Source organism: Triticum urartu, chromosome 2 (genome assembly GCF_003073215.2).
Source record: "Triticum urartu cultivar G1812 chromosome 2, Tu2.1, whole genome shotgun sequence".
NCBI lineage: Eukaryota > Viridiplantae > Streptophyta > Magnoliopsida > Poales > Poaceae > Triticum > Triticum urartu.
The window spans coordinates 195,097,886-195,117,605 of record NC_053023.1 but is presented as its reverse complement, the minus strand read 5'-3'; the positions used below and the strand labels follow the sequence as shown (position 1 = coordinate 195,117,605).

General features: G+C 45.6%; 1 pseudogene; it reads left to right on the top strand.

The window, feature by feature from the left end:
• The first annotated feature begins 9,854 nt into the window (after positions 1–9,854).
• LOC125541401 lies at positions 9,855–18,523 on the top strand (annotated as a pseudogene).
• Positions 18,524–19,720: the final 1,197 nt, after the last annotated feature.

Below are 19,720 nucleotides of genomic sequence, written 5' to 3'. Positions count from 1 at the left end.
TGATCTTCCACCAATTAAACCAACTAGCATCAACTACAAGGAGTAATTAACACTACTAGCAACCTACTAGCACCAATCCCGGACTTGGAGACAAGAATTGGATACAAGAGATGAACTAGGGTTTTGAGAGGAGATGGTGCTGATGAAGATGTTGATGGAGATTGCCCTCTCCCGATGAGAGGACCGTTGGTGATGACGATGTCGATGATTTCCCCCTCCCGGAGGGAAGTTTCCCCGGCAGAACAGCTCTACCGGAGCCCTAGATTGGATCCGCCAAGGTTCCGCCTCGTGGCGGCGGAGTTTCGTCCGAGAAGATTGCTTATTATTTTTTCCCATCGAAAGACTTCATATAGCAGAAGATGGCCACCGGAGGGCCACTAGGGGGCCCACGAGGTAGGGGGCGCGCCCCCCACCCTCATGGGCAGGGTGTGGCCCCCCTGCTGAATTTCTTCCGCTGAGTATTTTTTATATATTCTGAAAACGTCTTCCGTGAAGTTTTAGGACTTTTGGAGCTGTGCAGAATAGGTCTCTAATATTTGCTCCTTTTCCAGCCCAGAATCCCAGCTGCCGGCATTCTCCCTCTTTATGTAAACCTTGTAAAATAAGAGAGAATAGGCATAAGTATTGTAACATAATGTGTAATAACAGCCCATAATGCAATAAATATCGATATAAAAGCATGATGCAAAATGGACGTATCAGTATCCCGCGAAGAACATGAAGAACACGAGGGGAAAACACAAAGAGGAACACTCAAGCCAACATGAAATAGTCACACATGTGCTAGATCCTCGAGTACATAAGGGGAGATACACGATCCACGATCAACTAGGGACGATACAAAAGGTAGCGGTCTTCTCCGTGAGGAGGTCTTGAGTTCTTCCCTAAAAGGGGTCTTGAATCTGCTTGGGGGATCTTCTCCGGTGGAGGCCCGAATCTCCGAGGAGAAGGTAACCAAGTGGATGAGCAAAGCTCTCACACGAAATATGAGCTAATCCTTTGTTGACCCTAGAAAGGAGGAGGGAGAGGTCTATTTATAGTCTTAGTGCAAAAGGGGACGAAGTGGGGGGGGGGTACATGGGCTGCGGCCCAACACATAACAGCACACAGGCGTCGGACATCCGGGAATCACCGGTCGTCTGGAGGCTCGCGAGGGTCCGGACATCCGGTGCCTATCGGACGTCCGTTGATTCGGCTAGGGTGGACTTCGGTTGGACGTCCGGTCAGGGTCGGACATCCAGAGCCTGGAGGTCTTCGGTCGTCGGTAGTGCTTCGAAAGTCCGTAGTTTTGTCTCGAGTGTGGAAGCGTCGGTCGTCCGGAGGGGGCCGGACATCCGGAGCCTGGAGGTCGTCGGACGTCCGGGGTTCGTCGGTCGTCCGGAGCCTGGGGACTTCGAGTGGTTCTTCTTCTTGTCCCATGAACTTGGCGTCCTCACCGTCTTGTCCGTTGAGTGTAGATGGTCCGTGGCTTACCTCCAAGCACCTGATCACACATAGGGTTTCCACTTGAGGTAGTAGCCAATTCTCATGCATGGAAAGTGGAAGTTCGGAGCGGAGTGAGTTCACCTTATCTTCGATAGACTTGGCTCAGGCTCTTGTCATTGGTCCAAGTGGTGCCGTTGGAGGTGTAGGCGCGTCTATGGAGATGATTGTGAGATGCTCCGCATCATCTCCCCTCCGTTGGGGAAGATCCGTCCTCGGATCGAAATCCTCATCACCATGGTAGGGCGAAAGATCTTTGATGTTGAAGATGTCACTCACGGAGTACTTGTCGCGTGGGATGTCCAATGGGGACAAAGGATGGAATGCGTAGACGACCTCGAAGGGGGACTTGCCGGTAGTTGATTGTCTTGCGCGGTTGTAGGCGTACTCGGCGATCGGTAGGCACGGTTACAAGATTTCCCTACAAAATGGATGTGCAATATGTGAAGTATCGTCTATCTTGAGGCAAGATATGAAATGAGCCGTGTTGGAGAATCGGTTCACAATAAAAAACACGGAATCCTTTCCATTCCTAATTCTAGGAAACCCAAGCACAAAATCCCTACTAAAATCCTCCCATGGTTGATATGGAAATGGAAGTGGCATGTAAAGGCCAAGAGATTGAGCTTTGCACTTAGCTTGGTGACATGTAGAGTATTGGTTGCTGAAGCGGCTGACGTCGCGAAGCATCATGGAACAAAAATAGTGCTTGGAGAGCGTAGCAAGTGTCTTGTCGTGTCCAAAGTGGGTGAGTAGTTGAACTTGCCATTGGATCTTCTTAGGTTCCTCGGGGTGCACGCGGTAGGGAACCTTGTTAGGAAGGAGTGCTCCGGGGATGGTGTCGATTCGGTGCGTAATGGCTCGTAGAGGAGGTGGACCTAGAGGTAGCTCATCGGGGAAAACATCTTGAAATTCCTGCAAAAGAGAAGATAACACTAAAGGTAGATTGTGAGAGGTGTTAGCTTTTGGTGCCTCGTCGTTGCATGAAAGGTCATAGTGCATGACACTAGATAGGTTCTCACACACTTCTCTCATCTCACGTGTGGTGGAAATAGAACTAGGTTCTTCTTGTCGCTCATCGTGGAGTCGCTCAATTTGGGCTTGTGGCGCTCACTCTCTTTTTCGTGGTTCGCTCTCTTACTATTATCTCCACGATGGATGGCTTGCTTGTCGGTGATCACTTGTCTTGGAGAGATGGGGCGAAGTACATACTCCTTTCCCTTCATCTTGAAGATGTAGTGGTTCGTTCGGCCGTTGTGGATCACACCTCTATGAAATTGCCATGGGCGTCCAATAAGAAGGTGGCAAACAGTCGTTGGAACGACATCATACTCCAAAGTGTCTTCGTAGGCGCCAATTTTGAAGGAGACTTGGACTTGATGCTCGACTTGTATAGTGCCGGAGTCGCTAAGCCATTGAACTTTGTAAGGATGTGAATGCTTCGTCTTTGGCAATTGGAGCTTGGAGTAAAGTTCTTCACTTGTTAGATTATGGCAACTCCCTCCATCGATGATGACCTTGACGGGTCTTCCATTGATGCCGGCCTTGGTATGAAAGATGTGGCATCGTTGGTCTTCTTCTTTGTGATGTTGGAGAGTCAAGACCTTGGAGACAACTAGAGCGGGACTTGAATCTTCATCGCAAAAGACTTGTTCTTCTTCACCGTTCACTTGCCGGTGCATGGCGACTTGCTCAAGAGCATCCATTTCTCCTTCACTCTTTGAGTCATAAGTGCCGTCATCGTTGAGGATCATGGTCCGCTTGTTGGTGCACTCATAGGACTTGTGGCCTCGGCCTCCGCATGTGAAGCATTTGAAGGAACTCGTCTTGACGGTCTCATCGGTGGGGGATGATGATGATGAAGCTTTCGGCTTGAAGTTGCTTGTAGTGGGATGATGACTTGGAGTAGACGAAGCTTTCTTGGAACTCGACTTGTTGACGTTGCTAGTAGGAGGCTTGGTAGACGGTGTTGGAGTCGTTGAAGCTTGTGTGTTGGAGAAGCCGTATGACTTGGATGAGAACTTGGCATACTTGAAATCATCTTGTACTTGGCGTTCCACTTTGGTAGCTTGATGCAGTAGCTCGATGAGGTTCGAGTATGGTTGGAAGTCGGTGATCTTCTTGATAGGATGGTTGAGTCCATTCAAGAAACGTGCCATTGTTTGCTCATCATCTTCTGTGACATTGGCTTGTATCATGGCAATCTCCATCTCCTTGTAGTACGCTTCAACGCTCTTGGTTCCTTGCTTGAGTAGTTGGAGTTTCTTGAAGAGGTCGCAGTTGTAGTAGGTAGGCACGAAGCATGCTCTCGTGACATCCTTCATTTGCGTCCAAGTAGTGATGGGTGGTTCACCTCTCACCAAATGAGGACATAGTCTTGGAACACAAGGGATGCCATCGCGATCTTCTTCTCTTCGTCGTAGTCGTGAAAACGTAAGATCTTGTCAACTTTCAATGCCCATGATAGGTACTCTTCGGGATCGTTGCTTCCGTTGAACTTGGGCATGGTGAAATTGAGCTTGCCGTAGCGTTGCTCTTCATTGTGTTGGGGTCGGGGATGATGCCCACATTGTTGATGGTTGTCCAACTCGTGCTGCTCTTGGCGCGGAGGGTTGTCGACCTCATGTTGGTCTTGTGGTGGAGGATTTCCATTGTCTTCATGCTCTTGATGAACTTGATGTTCTTGGCGAGCTTGTGGAGGAGCTTGTCGAGCTTGACGTTGCATGCGAGCTTGATGTCGTCGTTCATGAATTTCTTCGTGAAGTGCTTCCTCTTGTTCACGAGCTTGTCGGCCACGGTTGGCTACGACTCGACTTGAATCTTGGAGGGCTTGTTGCGCCTCAAGTGCTTGAGCTTCACGGAGTTGTTGTTCATGACATTGTGCCTCGGCATCTTGTGCAACTTGGTGTAGATGCGCTCGCTCTTCCTCTTCATGTTGGCGTTGCCGTTGCCGTTCTCATGCTAGTGCAAAAGCCTCTTGGATTTGATGTTGTCGGTGCTCTTGAGAGTTGGTGTCGCGTAGAGGATTGAGGCTTGCTTGACGATCGTTGCGCGTGGCACGGCGAAGAGTGTTTGATGTCGGTGTACTTGAGGCGGAGAGGGTGAAGTCGGAGTGGCGACTTGAACGGCTCCTTCGTGTAGAGGACAAAGTGGAAGAAGAGCGGTTGAGCAACAAAGCCTGAATCTCGTCCATTCTTGCGTCGTTCTCTTGCTTGTGATCGCCGAGCTTGTGGTCGAAGTAGTCCCTTGTGCGTTGCTCGGAGAGTCGCAAGTCGGCGGCGAGGTTGTCAATGCGTTCACTCATAGCTTGTTGCTCTTGATGCAAAGCACGTTGTGCGCCAAAGAGGTGACTCTTGGTGACGTAGGAGTTCATGTCGTCCTCGTGCTCAATGAAGAGTGGGTTGGTAGAAGTACTTGGCCTATCCATCATTCCAAGAAAAATGTGAGTGGTAGAAAGAGAAGAACGAATACCAAATGTACCTTGACCGAAGTTGAAAGTGGATCAATGATCACTCCAATGTAGGACAAGGAAATATCACAATTGGTACTAGCTCTTGTCGGTTTCTCACACCTACACAAGTAAAAGCTTATGGTGGAGCTTGGTTAGGATGGTGTCACAAAATTTGATGCAATTGTAAGTGAGCTTCAATAATTTTGGAAAGGATTTGCAAGATTGCAATGTAACAAGTAGACCAAGCAAAAAAAACTCAACACGACTAGTGAATTCAAATTAGAGTCACTTGCGGATTTCTTCAAATTGTTGTAGTGTAGTATTGTGGTTTTTCAGTAAAGACCCCGACCTATAAATATTCACAGCCCGGCTCATACAGGCGGACATATAAGGTACATGTAAACACACATGCAAAAAGATAAGTGGGGTCGTGCAACCAAGGATGAGCCAAAATGTGGAATCCACAAAAATGCTCTTGTTGCACAACACTAGAGAGACGCTAGCATGATTGCACAATAGGCAGATACAAAGACTTGTGCACAATCTACTTAGCAAAAATGCAACAACTTCTATCCCAAGTATGCTCTATGCAAGGTGTTTCTATGATATGATCCAAGATGATCTAGTATGACAATCTTAATGTTGTATGATGCTATGGTTCTTGCTTAAAAGCTCTTTGCTTATCGTTCCTTTTTGCTTAAAAGTTTGTTTGGCTCTTTGTTGTTTGAGCTCTTTTCTCATGCAATGCTTCACGAACCAAGATAGCAATTGTGTATGCGATGACAACCTTGTGACACAACAGATGATACCGAGATATGCAACAATGATGTATGTATGCTATGGGAAGAATGATCACTAATGTGCACAAGTCTCGTTGCCGGCAATACTCAAAGGCTAGTCTCGATGGGTAAGCAACGCAAAGGAGTAAGGCTATGATGGCTATCAATGTAATGGCAAGAATGATATGTCCAATACCAAGGTGAGGTTACCGTTCTTGCTTACGGTATGGTGTCAAAATGGTGGCACGAATACCAAGATATAGTCGATGTTGTCGTTGTTGATGACGCGTCCGTGGAGAAGATGAGCGACGGTGATGTTGATGTCGAACCGTACCTAAATAGCCAAAACACAAGTAGGACACGGTACCGCAACTCAAATTCTCAAAGCTCGAAGTGGCAAACGTGTCGGAGAGCGAAATGGGTAAGCAATGGTGGTGGTATGCGGAAGTGGTGATGGTGTAAGGATTGTGGGAGTGCGTATGCGGAAATGTGGGGCGGTGGTGATGACTAAACTAAAAAGGTTCAGTTTCGTCAGGGATCATCGGACGTCCGGGCTGGGTCGGACGCCCGGTGCCTGCGCAACTTTCGGGCACGGGATGAACTTCACGTGTTCGAGGTGGAGAGGTGGAAATTCGACGATTGCGGGTGATTTTGTGGATGGAAAGGGTGGAGACAAGGGGGAAAAGCTAGATCCATTCAAAACAAAGCAAATCCATGGATCAAAACTAACAAAATTTCAACACACCAACAAATCACAAAACAAAAATTTGGGGCTATTTTTGTGGGGCTTTTTGGATGAGGACGGAAAACAACAAAAACAAGGCTAGAAACACAACGGGAAGGCTCCGAAATCGTGATCAACGTGGCTCTAGATATCAAGATGATGTAGGGTAGGAACCCTAGGGGCCGATCTTTCACGAAAGGAGCGGATCCCGTGAAGAACACGAGGGGAAACCACAAAGAGGAACACTCAAACCAACATGAAATAGTCACACATGTGCTAGATCCTCGAGTACATAAGGGGAGATACACGATCCACGATCAATTAGGGACAATACAAAAGGTAGCCGGTCTTCTCCGTGAGGAGGTCTTAAGTTCTTCCCTAAAAGGGGTCTTGAATCCACTTGGGGGATCTTCTCCGGTGGAGGCCCGAATCTCCGAGGAGAAGGTAACCAAGTGGATGAGCAAAGCTCTCACACAAAATATGAGCTAATCCTTTGCTGACCCTAGAAAGGAGGAGGGAGAGGTCTATTTATAGTCTTAGTGTAAAAGGGGATGAAGTGGGGGGTACATGGGCTGCGGCCCAACACGTAACAGCACACAGGCGTCGGACATCCGGGAGTCACCGATCGTCCGGAGGCTCGCGAGGGTCCGGACGTCCGGTGCCTGTCGGACGTCCGTAGACTCGGCTCGGGTGGATTTCGGTCGGACATCCGGTCGGGGTCGGACGTCCGGAGCCTGGAGGTCGTCGGTCGTCCGTAGCGCTTCGGAAGTCCGTAGTTTTGTCTCGGGTGTGGAAACGTCGGTCGTCCGGAGGGGGCCGGGCGTCCGGAGCCTGGAGGTTGTCGGATGTCCGGGGTTCGTCGGCCGTCTGGGGCCTGGGACTTCGAGCAGTTCTTCTTCTTGCCCCATGAACTTGGTGTCCTCACCGTCTTGTCCGTTGAGTGTAGATGGTCCGTGGCTTCCCTCAAAGCACCTGATCACACATAGGGTTTCCACTTGAGGTAGTAGCCAATTCTCATGCATGGAAAATGGAAGTTCGGAGAGGAGTGAGTTCACCTTATCTTTGATAGCCTTGGCTCGAGCTCTTGTCATTGGTCCAAGTGGTGTCGTTGGAGGTGTAGGCGCGTCCATAGAATGATGGTGAGATGCTCCGCATCAAAAAAGAACTAGTCTCACCTAATCATGGCCCGTGAGGATTTCACCTAACATAAGTAGCAACATAATATGTGAATTGCCGATATGTTGTTTTTTCTTTTTTACGAGATTGTTGGTGTTTTGTGTTTTGGTTATGCAAAGCTGAGTGTTGTTCTTCTCACAGAAAAAAAGCTGAGTATTGTTCGTGTTTTGTGTTTTGGCTATGAAAAACCCGTTTGATGTTTTATTTTAAGTTAATATAAAATCACCCTCCATATTTATCCAAAAGACCAAACTCATGCAAATCTCTCATGTGAACTTGCCATCTTCAAGTCATGATGAAAAAGCCATGCTATAAGTCAGAGCTCTGCTACAGTATGTACCATGCATTTGCGAAGGATTAGTCTCACTTAGAGCCTATTCAGAAACACCCCGGCTGTCAACTCCGCTGCTGGAGTAGGTGGAGCGGATCCGAACTCTCCATATCCGCGGAGCTGAAGTCGCAGAGTGGAGCCGTGCGGTTCATTTTTATGGAGAAGCACTTCTGTCGCTCCACGTTTCAGCAGAATCTGAATCAACTCGAAATTACAGAAAATGCCATCGCCAAGTGAGAGACCTGAACCGGTACCCTCCCATTTATCTCATCTCTCTCTTGCACTTGAACGCTGTATTTGCCTGCAATGGGCTGGCAGCCCACACTTACGTGGAGCGGAGCCAGCCGAACGCGCCACTACCGCTCTCGCTCGCTGGAGCGCTCCCAGCTTTGAGCGGAGCGGAGTGAGTGATTTCACTGGAGTGGTCCGTTGCCGAACACGCCCCTAATCATACAAGAATCAGACTATGACGTACTCTCTTTGTTTCTTTTTAGTTCGTATATAAGGTTTGATCAAAGTCAAGTTTTGTAAAGTTTGACTAATTTTATATTAAAAAATATAAACATTCATAATATGAAATCAACATTAACAGATGCATCATGAAACATATGTTCATACTATACAGTTTTAGTATTGTAGATGTTCATAATTTTTTATATAAATTTGGTCAAACTTTATGCAGTTTGATTTTGACCAAATCTTATATGCAAAGTAAAAAGGAACAGAGGGAGTACTTCCTCCGTCCGCGAATAAGTGTACATCTAGCTTTTGTTCTAAGTCAAAGTTTAAAATTTTGATCAACTTTATAAAAAATAATAGTAACATATATGACATCAAATTGATATATTATCAAAGTATATTTCAAAGCGAATCTAATGGTACTAATTTGATGTCATAAATGCTTTTACTTTTTTCTAAAAAAATGATCAAAATTTTAAAACTGTGACTTAAGACAAAAGCTAGATATACACTTATTTACAAATGGAGGAAGTACCTAATAACTGAAATAAATCTAAAACGGACTGGAACAATGATGGGAGCTCATCTCCAAACCAGACTAAAAGATGGCCGCCGAATGGTTAATCAGCGACCTAAAAATGGCAGACGAAAACCATCACCATCACGCAGCAACCGCGTGCAGGGGCGTCGACTCGTGCGTCCCCCTCGCACAGCACATTTGCACTGCATATTATACTAACATCCCATCGTCGCAGCAGCTGCGTGTCTTGGCCTTGTTCAAAGTCCGCACGTACGAGGCCACGCAAATTTTCGTGTTTTGACTCTTTTCTAAACTTATTTAAGATTTGACCTTAATTTAATTTTTTTTAAGATCTGATCCTTTTGCTACCGTCAGAGTCCATGGTGGTAGAGTCTAACAACCTACCGCCAGGGACTTTGGCGGTAGGAAATATCGCTACCGCCAACCGGGCTGACGGTAGCCTGCACAACCCTATCGCTAAGGTGCTTGGCAGTAGGCACGAGCACGCACTGTGTTCAATACTTAGAAGGTTTTTAGTGATAGGGCATGCAACCCTATAGCCACGGACCTTGGCGGTAGACTGTTATACCCTACCGCTATGATCCCTGACAGTAGCAAAAGATCAGATCTCAAAAAAAATTCAAACTAGAATCAAATCTTGAATAGGTTTCAAAAAAGGATCAAGACACGAAATTTAGCCACGAGGCCACCAACCCAACCTTTGTGCCAAGTCCGGCGGTCAACACAACCATCTCGGTCATAGTCCACACCAATCCCTAGTTCCCCACCCACCCTGCTTGCACTACCTATTTAAATCCTTCCCTCTCCTCCATTCCCATCCAAGAAGAGCATCCTGACCTCTCCTACTCCAATGAGCTCTTCTCTCTCACGGCTGCTCCACAATTTCATCAGTCAATCGCCACATAAAAAATCCAGCTGACACAGTCGAGCTCTTCTCTCTCTCACAAGTCACAACTGCTGCAAGCGGGACTTCAAGATACAGTGTTGATCAAACCAATGGCCGCCAACGGCAGCGATGGTATTTTCGTGGCCCAGCCACGGAGTGCTGACCCGCTCAACTGGGGGAAGGCAGTGGAGGAGCTGTCGAGGAGCCATCTGGACGCCGTCAAGCGGGTGGTGGAGGAGTACCGCAGGCCGGTGGTGGTCATGGAGGGCGCCAGCTTGACCATCGCCCAGGTCGCGGCTGTGGCCGCCGCCGATGGTGCCAGGGTGGAGCTCGACGAGTCCGCCCGCGGCCGCGTCAAGGAGAGCAGCGACTGGGTCATGTCCAGCATGGCCAACGGCACCGACAGCTACGACGTCACCACCGGCTTCGGCGCCACCTCCCATCGGAGGACCAAGGAGGGCGGCGCTCTGCAGAGGGAGCTCATTCGGTTCCTTAACGCAGGGGCGTTCGGCACCGGCAGCGATGGTCACGTGCTGCCAGCGGCCACCACGCGCGCGGCGATGCTTGTCCGCGTCAACACCCTGCTCCAAGGGTACTCCGGCATCCGCTTTGAGATTCTTGAGACAATTGCCATGCTGCTCAATGCCAACGTTATATCGTGCCTGCCGCTCCGGGGCACCATTGCCGCTACCGGCGATCTCATTCCGCTCTCCTACATCGCGAGACTTGTCACCGGCCGCCCCAAATGCCGTGGCTATGGCTCCCGATGGTACCAAGGTTAATGCCTCCAGGCATTTAAGAGTGCGGGCATGCAGCATGGCTTCTTCGAGCTATGATGTCTACTACACAACCTTCTTCTTGTAGACGTTGTTGGGCCTCCAAGTGCAGAGATTTGTAGGACAGTAGCAAATTTCCCTCAAGTGGATAACCTAAGGTTTATCAATCCGTAGGAGGCATAGGATGAAGATGGTCTCTCTCGAGCAACCCTGCAACCAAATAACAAAGAGTCTCTTGTGTCCCCAACACACCCAATACAATGGTAAATGTATAGGTGCACTAGTTCGGCAAAGAGATGGTGATACAAGTGGTATATGGATGGTAGATAAAGGTATTTGTAATCTGAAATTATAAAAACAGCAAGGTAACTAATAATAAAAGTGAGCACAAACGGTATTGCAATACATGAAAATAAGGCCTAGGGTTCGTACTTTCACTAGTGTAAGTCCTCTCAACAATAATAACATAATTGGATCACATAACTATCCGTCAACATGCAACAAAGAGTCACTCCAAAGTCACTAATAGCGGAGAACGAACGAAGAGATTATGGTAGGGTACGAAACCACCTCAAAGTTATTCTTTCCGATCAATCCGTTGGGCTATTCCTATAAGTGTCACAAACAGCCCTAGAGTTCGTACTAGAATAACACCTTAAGACACAAAGCAACCAAAACCCTAATGTCACCAAGATACTCCAATGTCACCTCAAGTATCCGTAGGTATGATTATACGATATGCGTCACACAATCTCAGATTCATCTATTCAACCAACACAAAGGACCTCAAAAGAGTGCCCCAAAGTTCTACCGGAGAATCACGACGAAAACGTGTGCCAACCCCTATGCATAGGTTCATGGGCGGAACCCGCAAGTTGATCACCAAAACATACATCAAGTGAATCACGTGGTATCCCATTGTCACCACAGATACGCACGGCAAGACATACATCAAGTGTTCTCAAATCTTTAAAGACTCAATCCAATAAGATTACTTCAAAGGGGAAACTCAATTCATTATAAGAGAGAAGAGGGGGAGGAGAAACATTGGATCCAACTATAATAGCAAAGCTCGCGATACATCAAGGTCGTGCCAAATCAAGAACACGAGAGAGAGAGAGAGATCAAACACATAGCTACTGGTACATACCCTCAGCCCCGAGGGAGAACTACTCCCTCCTCGTCATGGAGAGCACCGGGATGATGAAGATGGCCACCGGAGAGGGATTCCCCCTCCGGCAGGGTGCCGGAACGGGTGTAGATTGGTTTTCGGTGGCTACGGAGGATTCTGGCGGCGGAACTCCCGATCTATTGTGCCCCCGGATGTTTTTAGGGTATATGGAGATATATAGGCGGAAGAAGTACGCCAGGGGGGCCACGAGGGGCTCGCGAGGGTGGAGGGTGCGCCCAGGGGGGTTGGTGCGCCCCTTGCCTCGTGACCTCCTCGCAGATCCCCCGACGTGCACTCCAAGTCTTCTGGGCTTCTTTCCTTCCAAAAATGAGTTCCGTGAAGTTTCAGGTCAATTGGACTCCGTTTGGTTTTCCTTTTCTTCGAAACCCTAAAACAGGGTAAAAACAGAAACTGGCACTGGGCTCTGGGTTAATAGGTTAGTCCCAAAAATGATATAAAAGTGTATAATAAAGCCCATAAACATTCAAAACAGTAAATAATATAGCATGGTGCAATCAAAAATTATAGATACGTTGGAGACGTATCAGCATCCCCAAGCTTAATTCCTGCTCGTCCTCGAGTAGGTAAATGATATAAACAGAATTTTTTGATGCGGAGTGCTACTTGGCATAATTTCAATGTGATTCTTCTTAATTGTGGCATGAATATTCATATCCGAAAGATTCAAGACAAAAGTTCATATTGACATAAAAATAATAATATTTCAAGCATACTAACTAAGCAATTATGTCTTCTCAAAATAACATGGCCAAAGAAAGTTCATCCCTACAAAAGCATATAGTTTAGTCATGCTCCATTTTCGTCACACAAGAATGCTCTCATCATGCACAACCCCGATGACAAGCCAATCAATTGTTTCATACTTTATAAATCTCAAACCTATAAACTTTCACGCAATACATGAGTGCGAGCCATGGATATAGCACTATGGATGGAATAGAATATAATGAGGGGGGTTATGTGGAGAAGACAAAAAGGAGAAAGTCTCACATCAATGAGGCTAATCAATGGGCTATGGAGATGCCCACCGATTGATGTTAATGTAAGGAGTAGGGATTGCCATGCAACGGATGCACTAGAGCTATAAATGTATGAAAGCTCAACAAAAGAAACTAGTGGGTGTGCATCCAACTTGCTTGCTCATGAAGACCTAGGGTACTTGAGGAGGCCCATTGTTGGAATATACAAGCCAAGTTCTATAATGAAAAATTCCCACTAGTATATGAAAGTGACAAAACAAGAGACTCTCTATCATAAAGATTGAAGCACAAATGTGGAAAAGGATAGGAGCATTGTCCCTTCTCTCTTTTTCTCTCATTTTTTTGGGCCTTCTCTTTTTTATGGCCTTTCTCTTTTCTTTTTTATGGCATTTCTCTTTTTTTTGGGCCTTCTCTTTTTTATGGCCTTTCTCTTTTTTTATTCCTCACTTGGGACAATGCTCTAATAATGATGATCATCACACTTCTATTTATTTACAACTCAATGATTACAACTCGATACTAGAACAAAGATGACTCTATATGAATGCCTCCGGTGGTGTACCGGGATATGCAATGAACCAAGAGTGACATGTATGAAAGAATTATGAACGGTGGCTTTGCCACAAATACTATGTCAACTACATGATCATGTAAAGCAATATGACAATGATGATTGTGTCATGATAAATTGGATGGTGGAAAGTTGCATGGCAATATATCTCGGAATGGCTATGGAAATGCCATAATAGGTAGGTATGGTGGCTATTTTGAGGAAGATATAAGGAGGTTTATGTGTGAAAGAGCGTATCATATCACGGGGTTTGGATGCACCGGCGAAGTTTGCGCCAACTCTCAATGTGAGAAAGGGCAATGCACGGTACCGAAGAGGCTAGCAAGGATGGAAGGGTGAGAGTGCGTATAATCCATGGACTCAACATTAGTCATAAAGAACTCACATACTTATTGCAAAAATCTACAAGTCATCAAAAACCTCAGCACTACACGCATGCTCCTAGGGGGATAGATTGGTAGGAAAAGACCATCGCTCGTCCCCGACCGCCACTCATAAGGAGGACAATCAAATAACACCTCATGTTTCAAATTTGTTACACAACGTTTACCATACGTGCATGCTACGGGACTTGCAAACTTCAGCACAAGCATTTCTCAATTTCACAACTACTCAACTAGCACGACTTTGATATTATTATCTCCATATCTCAAAACAATCATCAAGCATCAAACTTCTCTTAGTATTCAATACTCTATGTGAAAGTTTTTACTATTCTTATATACCTAGCATATTAGGATTTTAAGCAAATTACCATGCTGTTTAAGACTCTCAAAATAATCTAAGTGAAGCTTGAGAGTTCATCTATTTCTTCAAAATAAAACTACCACCATGCTCTAAAAGATATAAGTGAAGCACTAGAGCAAATGACAAACTACTCCGAAAGATATAAGTGAAGATCAATGAGTAGTCGAATAATTATGCAACTATGTGAAGACTCTCTAACATTTAATAGATCTTGGTATTATATTCAAACAGCAATCAAAACAAAATAAAATGACATTCTAAGAATGGCAAACATCATGTGAAGAAGCAAAAACTTAGGATCAACCGAAACTAACCGATAGTTTTTGAAGAAGAAAGGTGGGATGCCAACCGGGGCAATAAAATGACATTCTAAGAATGGCAAACATCATGTGAAGAAGCAAAAACTTAGGATCAACCGAAACTAACTGATAGTTGTTGAAGAAGAAAGGTGGGATGCCAACCGGGGCATCCCCAAGCTTAGATGCTTGAGACTTCTTGAAATATTATCTTGGGATGCCTTGGGCATCCCCAAGCTTGAGCTTTTGTGTCTCCTTAATTCCTCTGATATCATGGTCTCCCTAAATCTCAAAATCTTCATCCACACAAAACTCAACAAGGACTCGTGAGATAAGTTAGTATAAACCATTGCAAAAACCTTATCATACTCTACTGTAGCAAATAACTAAAATTATTATTCAACATTGCATACTAAATGCCTTTGCATATTTAATAGTCCTATCCTCAAATAGAATCATTAAAGAAGCAAACATATGCAAACAATGCAAACATAACAGCAATCTGCCTAAACAGGATAGTCTGTAAAGAATGCAGCAACATCCATACTTCCCTAACTCCAAAAATTATGAAATAAAATTCCCACTGTAGTAAATTTATCAGAGCTTAATATTCAAAAGGTTTCAACATTTTATCACATTCTGACTTTTCTAGGGAATTATTGCAACAGCGGTAAACTTTCTGTTTTCAAACAGCAACACAAAAAATATCATCTTCATCAAACATAGCTTCCCCAAGCTTGTGGCTTTGCATATCATTAGCATCGTGGATATTCAAGGAATTCATACTAACAACATTGCAATCATGCTCATCATTCAAATATTTAGTGCCAAACATTTTATAGATTTCTTCTTCTAATACTTCGGCACAATTTTCCTTTCCATTATTCTCACGAAAGATATTAAAAAAGGTGAAGCGTATGAGATAAACTCAATTCCATTTTTTATAGTTTTCTTTTATAAACTAAACTAGTGATAAAACAAGAAACTAAAAGACTCGATTGCAAGATCTAAAGATATACCTTCAAGCACTCACCTCCCTGGCAATGGCGCTAGAAAAGAGCTTGATGTCTACTACATAACCTTCTTCTTGTAGACGTTGTTGGGCCTCCAAGTGCAGAGGTTTGTAGGACAATAGAAAATTTCCCTCAAGTGGATGACCTAAGGTTTATCAATCCGTAGGAGGCGTAGGATGAAGATGGTCTCTCTCGAGCAACCCTGTAACCAAATAACAAAGAGTCTCTTGTGTCCCCAACACACCCAATACAATGGTAAATTGTATAGGTGCATTAGTTCGGCGAAGAGATGGTGATACAAGTGGTATATGGATGGTAGATAAAGGTATTTGTAATCTTAAATTATAAAAACAGCAAGGTAACTAATGATAAAAGTGAGTACAAACGATATTGCAATACGTGGAAATAAGGCCTAGGGTTCATACTTTCACTAGTGTAAGTCCTCTCAACAATAATAACATAATTGGATCACATAACTATCTGTCAACATGCAACAAAGAGTCACTCCAAAGTCACTAATAGCGGAGAACGAACGAAGAGATTATGGTAGGGTACGAAACCACCTCAAAGTTATTCTTTCCGATCAATCCGTTGGGCTATTCCTATAAGTGTCACAAACAGCCCTAGAGTTCGTACTAGAATAACACCTTAAGACACAAATCAACCAAAACCCTAATGTCACCTAGATACTCCAATGTCACCTCAAGTATCCGTGGGTATGATTATACGATATGCATCACACAATCTCAGATTCATCTATTCAACCAACACAAAGGACCTCAAAAGAGTGCCCCAAAGTTCTACCGGAGAATCACGACGAAAACGTGTGCCAACCCCTATGCATAGGTTCATGGGCGGAACCCGCAAGTTGATCACCAAAACATACATAAAGTGAATCATGTGGTATCCCATTGTCACCACAGATACGCACGGCAAGACATACATCAAGTGTTCTCAAATCTTTAAAGACTCAATCCGATAAGATTACTTCAAAGGGGAAACTCAATCCATTACAAGAGAGAAGAGGGGGAGGAGAAACATAGGATCCAACTATAATAGCAAAGCTCGCGATACATCAAGATCATGCCAAATCAAGAACACGAGAGAGAGAGAGAGAGAGATCAAACACATAGCTACTGGTACATACCCTCAGCCCTGTGGGAGAACTACTCCCTCCTCGTCATGGAGAGCAGCGGGATGATGAAGATGGCCACCGGAGAGGGATTCCCCCTCCGGCAGGGTGCCGGAACGGGTCTAGATTGGTTTTCGGTGGCTATGGAGGCTTCTGGCGGCGGAACTCCCGATCTATTGTGCCCCCGGATGTTTTTAGGGTATATGAAGATATATAGGTGGAAGAAGTACGCCAGGGGGGGCACGAGGGGCTCACGAGGGTGGAGGGCGCGCCCAGGGGGTGGGCGCGCTCCCTGCCTCGTGACCTCCTCGCAGATCCCCCGACGTGCACTCCAAGTCTTCTGGCTTCTTTCCTTCCAAAAATGAGTTCCATGAAGTTTCAGGTCAATTGGACTCTGTTTGGTTTTTCTTTTCTTCGAAACCATAAAACAGGGTAAAAACAGAAACTGGCACTGGGCTCTGGGTTAATAGGTTAGTCCCAAAAATGATATAAAAGTGTATAATAAAGCCCATAAACATTCAAAACAGTAAATAATATAGCATGGAGCAATAAAAAATTATAGATATGTTGGAGACGTATCAAGCTGCAGCCCAAGGAAGGCCTTGCTATGGTTAATGGCACGGCGGTGGGCTCTGGACTCGCGTCCATAGTTCTCTTTGAAGCGATTGTCCTTGGTGTGCTTGCTGAAGTTTTGTCAGCCGTGTTCTGCGAAGTGATGAACGGCAAGCCAGAGTACACTAACCATCTGACACACAAGTTGAAGCACCACCCTGGACAGATCGAGGCCGCGGCAATTATCTAGCACATCCTGGAGGGAAGCTCCTACATGATGCTCACGAAGAAGCTTGGTGAGCTCGACCTATTGATGAAGCCAAAGCAAGACAGATATGCTCTCCGCACATCTCCGCAATGGCTTGGGCCACAAATTGAGGTCATCCGTGCAGCGACGAAGTTTATTAAGCGCGAGATCAACTCCCTCAATGACAACCCACTCATTGACGTGTCTCGTGGAAAGGCAATTCACGGTGGCAACTTCCAAGGCACGCCCATCGGTGTGTCGATGGACAACATGAGGCTTGCGGCTGCTGCTATTGGCAAGCTCATGTTTGCCCAGTTCTCGGAGCTAGTGAATGACTTCTAGAACAATGGTTTGCCCTCCAACCTCTCAGGTCGCCGCAACCCAAGCCTGGACTATGGCTTCAAGGGTGCCGAGATCGCCATGGCTTCATACTGCTCGGAGCTCCAATTCTTGGGCAACCCTGTGACCAACCATGTCCAGAGTGCGGAGCAACACAACCAAGACGTTAACTCCCTCTGATTAATCTCGGCCCGGAAGACTGCCGATGCCATCGACATTCTGAAGCTCATGTCCTCTACATTTTTGGTTGCGCTGTGCCAAGCCATCGACCCGCGCCACCTCGAGGAGAATGTCAAGAATGCCGTCAAGAATTGTGTCACAAGAGTGGCCAAGAAGACACTGATCACAAATGACATGGGTGGTCTCCACAACGCGCTTTTTTATGAGAAGGACCTACTCCAAACAATTGACCGCGAGGCGGTGTTTGCATACGCGGACGACCCTTGCAGCGCCAACTACCCTCTCATGAAGAAGATGCGCGCGGTGCTGGTGGAGCATGCTCTGGCCAACGGTGAGGCTAAGCACAATGTGGAGACCTCGGTGTTTGCCAAGGTTGCCAAATTCGAGCAGGAGCTCTGCGCGACACTGCCTCGGGAGGTTGAGGCTGCTAGAGGTGCAGTGGAGAATGGCACTGCTGCAGAACCGAACCGTATCACTGACTGCCGATCATACCCTCTGTATCGGTTCGTGCGCGAGGAGCTTGGAATGGTGTACTTGACCTGAGAGAAGACGCGATCACCTGGGGAGGAGGTGGACAAGGTGTTTATTGCCATGAACCAGGGTAAGCACAACGACGCGCTGTTGGAATGCCTCATGGAGTGGAACGGCGAGCCTTTGCCTATCTGCTAATCAAGGAGATGAAGAGAAGATATGCTGTGCTTTAGAACACTGAAAGGCACCAAAATTTCTAAAGTGATAATACTATTGTTTGATTTCATTTTTTGCTCTCCTAATACTTGTAGCGCCACGCAGCAACTAGAGCCTGTGTTGATGTAAGCAAAAGGGCACAAATTTTCATGACAAATGTTGATGTTCTTGAAAAGTGTCGAAAGAAGCCAGTCTACTACTGAATCAGCAGGTTGAAACTAATGGATCGGAAATTCAGGATGACATGATGTTAAGGAAGATATGCTGATACTCACATCTGTCACACTGTCATTTTCTCCAAGTCCAGGTATAACCTCTTCATAGTCCGCCATGTGCGAGCCTAACAAGATAGCTGCTACTAACCTGAGGAAAACAAAAACTGACCACCAAAAATGTGTCAGAAACATTAATTGGGATGAACTGAGGGAAAGATAGGTTGATGACTGAAGGATAAGTTGAGAAGTGTTTTCTCACTGTCTTCTGTTCGATCGTCAGTGCTGAAGAACTTGAGAAGTTTCCGCATAAGGTATCTGACAAAGAAGCAGATTAAGTCAGTGAGATGGAAGCATTCGGCCACAATACCTGGCCGGAATTGCAGAAAACCAAGCATATCAAAAACCTGTCAGTTAATACGGGGATCAATGTGCGTTTTTTCTTCCAGCTCTTTACTTTCTTTATCAACTCCTTAAATGGCTGAAACAATTCCATGAGTTAGCATATCGCATTTGGTAACCATTCCATACAGCTATGTAAGGCGATACCATCGGTTACAAAAGTGCTTACATACACTATTGATACTAAATAACATGATATTAACAAACATAACTAGGGTAACAAATCACCTGAAAAACTTCAGTTATTAACAATCTAGGAGTACTATAAAATAGTTAAAGAGTATGAATACTTAGTAACAGAATGTTAAGATGGCTACATCATGAGAAGCAGCAGGTCTGAAGCATTTCAGTGTTCAATGAAGCATAGAATTATACTCTTGCGGTTTACATTGTCACACTAGTATCCCTTACAAATAAACTTAAGGTGCATTTTTGCTAAGTTGGGTTTCAGGTTGTAACATTATAATAAGCTTCAGACTTGAGTTTGCCTCAGCAGGGCGTAAACTGCAATGCCATGTCACTACTGCTAAGCAATTGTGCATCTCCTTCAAACGATACAACAATG